Source organism: Grammomys surdaster, unplaced genomic scaffold (assembly GCF_004785775.1).
Source record: "Grammomys surdaster isolate TR1022 unplaced genomic scaffold, NIH_TR_1.0 168, whole genome shotgun sequence".
Lineage (NCBI taxonomy): Eukaryota > Metazoa > Chordata > Mammalia > Rodentia > Muridae > Grammomys > Grammomys surdaster.
Window position 1 is genome coordinate 8,664,974 of NW_021604616.1, and position 7,922 is coordinate 8,672,895.

Genomic DNA, 7,922 nt, shown 5'->3' on the forward strand with positions numbered 1-7,922 from the left:
GTTTTTCAAGACAGGGTTTCTCTGTATAGCCCTGGCTGTCCTGGAACTCACTCTGTAGACTCTGGCCTCGAACTCAGAAATCTGCCTGCCTCTGCCTCCCAAGAGCTGGGATTAAAGGCGTGCACCACCACCGCCCGGCTTTTTCTTTTACTTTTTTTTGTTTTTTAAATGTGAGTTTTGAGGCTTATGTCTCAATGACCTTATATCTTGTTTCCTGTTTCTACAGTATGAGGTTTCATTATACACACTTGTGGGGAGAGAAGATGGCTCTGTGGGTAAAGCACTTGGCATGCATGTGTAAGCACGTAAATTTATATCACAGAACCCACATAGAAGCTGGATAGACCAATGTTTGTCTGTAATCCCAACAGTCACACAGTGAGGTGGCAGACAGATAGGGATTCCCTAAAAGCTTGCAGGCCACTAGTTAGCCTGGTTACAAAAAAGAGCCCTCATGTCAGACAAGGTAGAAGGCGAAGACCCTGTTTGTCTTCTGACCTCTCAACTACTAATTTAACAAGTATCCCCTTTATGGTGTGGTTTTTAGAACTGTGCTTATAAGAGCACCTAGAAGTGGTAGACATGGAATTTGTGTTAAGCTGGAGGAATCAACTTCTCTCTCAGGTGTTGTCTATTACAGCTTTCATAAACATTCATAAATACGAAATGACAAGGGTCAAAAGTTCTTGTCAACTTTTGATGGTCCATTTGACAGATAAGAAAGGAGGTGAGCAGCTGCCACCAAGAACACATCCTAAAGCAGAGCCTGACACTGAGTCTATCCTTGTGCAAGGCAATTTCTGGAGAACTGCAGTTTCCCATGTCTCTTTGCCCACATGTGGACCAGCTAGTGAATTGACTTCCTCCTGAATGAAGAAAACCCCAGCAAGGTTTACAGGTGCAACTCCAAGGAAGCTTTTGAGAAAGGGCTCTGCCTGAGTTGCAGAAAGAATAGCTGTAACAACGTAGGCTATGAAATCAACAAGGTTAAAGCCAAGAGAAGCAGCAAGGTGTACCCAAAGACTCACTCTCAGATATCTCACAAACGTAAACCGGAAGCTGTGGGATGGGGGAATGTTGGTTAGTGCCATCTCTGTTATGGGCCAAGTCTGTCTATTAGAATAGTTAATGAAGTGATGTTACTAAGTCCTGAAGCCTCACTTGTGCCTCTGTTAATACAGAAGGGTTTCCACTAGTCCACTTCATCTAGCTCTCGATTCCCACAACAGCAAGACTCCAGTGCTCAGCCTTAAATGTGCAGCCAGCCTTCTCTGTAGCTGTGACCAGCCATTACAACTGGGATAGAGCTAATTTGAAACCATCACTTTGAGATTATAAACTCTAGCCCTTTGGCCCAATTCAGTCTATTACTTGTTTTTGTAAATAAAGTTTTATTAGAACATGGTCAGACACATTCATTTCCATGTTATCTAACACTGCCACAAAGGCAGGCTCAAGTAACTGAGACAAAGACTGCATAGCCCACAAAGGCTAAATTACTCTCTGTAGCCTCATAGAACGTTTGCCACTTTGAAAATTTGCTTTACGTGAAGTCAAGAACCACCAATATTCAAATATTCCAGGTGTCTTAGTTGGGTTACTATTGCTGTGATGTTCCCACTTCCACATCATCATCATCAGAAGTTAGGGCTGGAACTCAAGCAGGACAAGAACCTGGAGACGGGAGCTGATGCAGAGGCCATGGAGATGTAATGCTTAATGGCTTACACTTTATTGTTTACTCAGCCTGCTTTCTTGTAGAACCAGGACCACCAGCCTAGAGATGGCACCACCCTCAGTGGGCTGGGCCCTCCCCCATCAATCATTTGGAAAATACTCCACAGACTTGCCTGCAGACTGATCTTATCGAAGCATTTTCTCAATTGTGTTTCCTCCTCTAAGATGGCTGTAGCTTATGTCAAGATGACATAAAACTAGCCAGAACATTAGGGAAGCAAAAATGTCCATCTGGCCATGAACTCATTTCAAACTTGAACGTAAAGCTTGGGCTGTTGCTTAGAGCAAGACCAAAAGACATACATGGAGAAAAAAGGATGTATTGTAAGATACATCTAGTGTCAGAGACGGATTTTGGATAAATTGCCTTTTGGTAGAGTCCTGGTTGAAGTCTGAAGGAAGGGCACATATTCAATAGCTTCCCCAGATAAAATATGTCTGTTTATAGATATGCCAGATGCCCCAGATATTGGAGCATATGGTATTCAAAGAAAGCTTGAAGGCTGTGAGAGTACTCTCATTTTCTCTAACTCTAGAGCCAGATGTGTGCTACAGAAGAGAACAGACTCTAAAAACAGGGAGAGGCTTACACAGGGTCACCCAGGCTTCTGTCTGGACTTCCACAAGACACATAGACAATCCCTAACGCCAGCCTCTCCTGAAGTGACCTACAGCACTGCCTTCAGAGACAAGATGATTTACCTTTACATTTGAATAATCGTGGGATTTGTGTTTTTGTTTGTTTGTTTTTCTGCTTTTGCTTTCATTATAAAATGTGTTTTTACTTTCATTACAAAATGAGCTATAGCCGGGCAGTGATGGCGCACGCCTTTAATCCCAGCACTTGGGAGGCAGAGGCAGGCGGATTTCTGAGTTCGAGAGTTCGAGGCTAGCCTGGTCTACAGAGTGAGTTCCAGGACAGCCAGGGCTACACAGAGAAACCCTGTCTCGAAAAACCAAAAAAAAAAAAAAAAAGAGCTATAAGATTGGTATAGCTGTACATTACTCTAATACATAGCTCTTGGGAGGTATAGGCAGGGAGATCAGGAGTTCAAGGTCATCTTCAACTATACAGTGAGTTTGAGGCTAGCAGGGATCACACGCATGCGTGCACGCACAACATCACTTAAAACAAAACAAATAGTTAAACTTAATAAAGATTATTACAAGAAACCACAACTAAATATACTGAAATGGTTTTTAAGAAAATAAATATCCAAATCCAGTTTTGACATACCCTTTGCCATTAGTGTTAAGGATGCTGGATCTCAGCATAAGAGAAATTGAATTTATTAGATAGCAGTATAATAAAAATATGCATAGGAATCTTGGGTTGCAGAAGATAAGCATCAGAATGATCTTGGCCACAGTCACTGTGTTCAGACTCAGGGTTTCGGTGGATAAATGGGGAAGAACAGGGAAGAGAAATGGAAGTTCAAGTTCCTGCTTCCTAGTGGATTTCCTAAGTCAGGCAATTTGAGACCTGGCTTTGTAAGACAGATCTCAGGGCTTTTCTGGTCGTTCACAGTAATTCACTGTGTTGTATGTGCCACATGCCTCACTGTGTGGTTGGTAGAGAAACAGACTGAGAAGTGATAGGAGTGGTACAATGTACCCAGGAAATGGGAAGAAAGAAGGTCACACATAGAGACAGTAACACAGTAGCAAATGCCAAATATGTTTGGCACAGATGTGGAAATATAAGGTGGCCAAGGTAAGTGGAGGTCACAGAGAGCTTTCTGTGTGTGTTTGGTAGTCTCTTCCAGGTTGGCAATTCTGATACAAGTTGGGTTTCTCCTGTGCACTATAGCCACACTGAAAAGCATGTAAGGTCTGCACTACTTTCAATAGAAACTGCTTTCCAGCCATTCAAATGGTGCAATATGTGCACTTCTTGTTTGCGTGCTCAGGAGACATGTTCTATGAGTCTGAACTGCTTGATCATTTGGGAACTATAATGCTTCCATGATGACTGACATGCCCTGTTCCAATGTCCTCCCCTAGAGTAATCCTTTACCAAGTAAAGATTCACTTTTCTGGAACTGAGAATGACAGGCAACACAACCAAGTCTTTGAGATTTCTCTGTACAGCACAGTAGCCAAGAGTGAGATCATTCTCTTCACCCTGTGAGAATCTCTGGGCCTGTCTCCAAACTGTGGCTAGGTCACAGTCTTGCTCCTTGCCAGAGTCCTTGATCTGGGAAATAGAAGTGCACACTACTCCTGACCTCCCCATGAAAAGAAATTCTAGTTTAAAGAAATTAGAATTTAGTTGGGTATGGTAGATCAAAGCCTTAAAATCCCAACACTTAGAAGGCATAGATAGGTAGATCTCTGTGAGTTCAAGGCCAGCCTGGTCTATGTAGAAAGACAATGTTTTAAAATACCAAAAGAAGAAAAAGAAATTAGAATTCAAAAATGGAGATCTTGCACCATTTTGTATGAGAAAACACTGCTTTCTAATCTCTTTTATATTTGTTTACTCTATGTTTTGTGTTTTCCTCCAACATTTCAGGACTTTTTTTTAAGAAGCAATGATAAAGTAGATATGTTTCCCCCAAAAGAGTCAACATTATGAAGTGGGAATGTGGCTGGGGTGTAGAGCACTTGCTTATCATTTGGATGTGGTCCTAGTATCACCAAGAAAACAGAAAACAAAAAACAGTTGTAACAGGAAGTTAGTTTACTAACATGTACAGATAGATAGATAGATAGATAGATAGATAGATAGATAGATAGAGAAATAGAGAAAATAGCAGAAGTAAAATGCACGTGGCAAAGTATTCCTCAGTTTTGATTAGAGAAAATGTCATAAAACCTTTCAGTAATTCCTAAATGAACACATATTTTAAAATGCCCAGGGACTATGAAGTGACTGAGCAGAACACACCTATTCTGGTTGTATCACTGATTGCAAGAACTTTCCATGCAAGGAAGAGAACAAGGAAATAATTTTCCATAGCTATGGTTATAAGGAATAGGTTTCTTTTACAATGTTTCCTGAAGAAATACTCAATGAAATGTTTTTTTAAAAATTTAAGTGTGGCATACTCGTTATCATGAGATACATACCACAAACTGAGTGTTAATTAACATTGAGGGAAACAAAGGTCATGTGAGTTATGGTTCATCATGTCAATAAAATTAATACAGCTTCTAAAAATTAGAGTTCCAAAAAGAGTAGGTGAACATGATGAACATAGGATGAAGAAAGAGGACTGAATACATACTTTATAGTCAAGGGAACGCATGTATAAATTAAAAAGTAATACGGGAATTGAAAACTGTCTAATAGCCTTTTTTCCTTAAGAACTGTACTTGTTTATAGTATTAGGAGGAAAAGGAGTGCAGGATGTTAAGCAACCAAATGGTGCTGACATTCATCTTGAATATGTTTTGCATTTTTAAAATATCATCCAAACAATAGAGCTGTTTACATTTAGGAAGGAAAAAAGGCAGCTTTCCAGAAGTAACCAACTCTGTGGAATTTTCACTCAGGCCTGAGATCGCCACAAATAAAACCTACTCCTTCTTGATTTACATGGAGGTGGACGTCAAAGAGCTGCTACTGCTGAAGCTGAGGTGGAAGAGCGACTCCTACTTTGGCTCGTCCAACTGGTGGAGCCCCGGCTTCATCATCAAGAAGATCTGAGTGAAAGCTGGAGAGACTCAGAAAAAGTAATGGAGCTGAATGTTCTCCCGCCTGTTTCGCACAGGCTTCTGTCAGTGCCTAGGGGGGACCTTTCAGGAGCCTTCAACATGTAGGTGGGACGTTAGGAACCCTCTTTTTCAATCCTGTGGGACCTAGTCAGGTATTCCAGAAATGATTCGGGAATATTCATTCACAGCCACATAGAGGAACTTGGTGAGTACCCATCACACTTGCATATTTGAGAATGGAAATGTTTTGACTTGTTTTTTAAATCTTAGAATAGTTGCACAAATATAATGAGGTATATAGGAGATATATATTTCACAGTCCTCTTATACACACAGTCCAAAGGTAACTTGAACCTTTTCAGTGACTGTGCATCCATCACCTCAGGTCCTGGCATGAAACTTCCCACTTATGCCATCATTTTAGTATTCAAAAAGACTGAGATTTTGGAACATCTGGGAACTTAGATTTTGGGGTTTGAGATGCTCAGTCTGTAATATTTCTGTGTTTCAAGTAAGGAACATGAAAGCCCTAGACTGGTCACAATTATTTTTGCTGCTTCTCTTGGCTCTGACCTTGTTGATCTCATAGCCCACGTTGTTACAGCAATTCTTTCTGCAACTCAAGCAGAGCCCTTTCTCAAAGCCTTCCGTGGAATTGCACCTGTAAGCTTTGCTGGGGTTTTCTTCATTCTGCAGGGAGTCAATGAAGAGATTCGGAACCTTAGAAAGAGCAAATGACTTGTCCAAGGCCCCAGGGGTGTATTAGATTATATTTCTAAGACCAGCAGGACTTGGCCTGATGGTTCATCCTATTCATGAAAACTGCCAGTGCCCTTCATGAGGATGAGAGATGGGTGGAAGGAAGGGAAGGTGTCACAGGAACCAGAAATGAAGGCTGAAATACACAGGTTTATCTTTCTTTTTCTTTCTCTTTGTTGTGCAGGTGTAGGGTATGGAGCTTACTATGTAACCTAGGCTGATTTCAAACTTAAAATCCTGATCCCCCTGCCTCTGTCTCTTGCCTGCTGGAATTGTGGGTCTATGCCACTATATCTGGCCTGTCATCTCTTAAACGGGGATGAAGAGTGGGTGACCTGGAATCTGCACTTCCTGGAATATGGGGTTAGATGATGAATAGGACTCACAGCAAGGAAGATCTGCAGGGCACTACTGAGGGCTTCAATGTAAGGATAATCAAGCAGGCAGCCAGTGACTGAGATGACATGGTGGTCTTCCAAGGCCAGGCGGGAGTTCAGAACAGGAGTCACCAGGCAGCCTGGATTGTTCTCCATCCACCACGAGCGATGCAGGGATGTGTTGAAGGTCATGATGAAGTCCTGGTCCTGGGGGATAGAGGGGCCTGGGATACTCAGCAGTGGGGAGGGATAGGAGGATACTCCCCAGGTGCCCACTATCATTGAACTCTCACAGCCTGCTCTTCTCTAGCTTGATTTGTGAGGCAAATGACTGCACCTGCAAGTTCAAATATGGCCAGCAGGTGGCAGTAGAGGATCACATTACTCTCACTGAGATGGATATCCAGTTGAGCCTATATGGGAGCCTCTGAATTTCAGACTTAGAAGGACACTAACAGAGACAGGGTCTAACTCCCCAGGCATCCGTGAAATCCGCAATACAAGTTCCCATACAACCCAGAGAGTTCCCATTGCTCTGTAATGACTCTGGACAAATTTCTCCTTTTCTTGATCCACAGTCTCCCATTTTTTAGATGGAGAAGGGGCTAGGCTAGGTCAGCTGTTTAGAGGGTGTGCAACCCTGTACCTGTCTGCAGGACCCGAACTGGCTCCAGATGGGGTCCCACGTGGACCTCCGGCTTGGCTGAGGACGGGGTGCGAACGGCCCACTGCCCCTGCCCGCGAGCGGTCCTAGAGGGATGGAGTGCAAACAGGGAGAGTCGGCTGCTGCCTCTGCCACTGACCAAGTCTCCACGGTGGAGAGGGGAAACTCTTTGAAAAGTGTTACAGCTCTTTGAAGTGCCTGGGTGAGGCACCGGCTGGCTTGTGAAGAGGGGAGGGACCGCGACAGAAGCCCTACAGATCTTTGCCAATGTAGGTAGTAGAGTTGGTGGATAAATGATTTCTTTCATCTATACCTTCTAACATGTTTTACTTTTTTAAGACAGGCCGGCCTTAAACTCATGATCCTTATACCTCAGCCTCCCAAGTGTTGGGATTATAGGACTACATCACACCACTTTGCTAAGTTATTGCCTTCAACTTGATTCTGATCTTCTGAACTCAAAGTAAAATCCAAGATTGTCCTCTAGGCTAGGAAAGCCACAAACTAAAAATACAGCACAACTAAAAGCTGAGAATAGTGTAGGAAGCAAATAATCCCATCACTGGAGAGGTGTAGACAGGAAGATCAGAAATTCAAGGTCCTTTTAAATTTGATCACTGAATCACAGTTGGTGGAAGGAAAGAACCCACTTCTTCGTTCACACACACACACACACACAGAGAGAGAGAGAGAGAGAGAGAGAGAGAGAGAGAGAGAGAGAGAGA

General features: G+C 42.7%; 1 pseudogene; it reads left to right on the top strand.

Moving 5' to 3' along the window:
• Positions 1-5,419, top strand: part of LOC114620379 — a 6,904-nt pseudogene extending 1,485 nt beyond the window's left edge.
• The last annotated feature ends 2,503 nt before the right edge of the window (positions 5,420-7,922 follow it).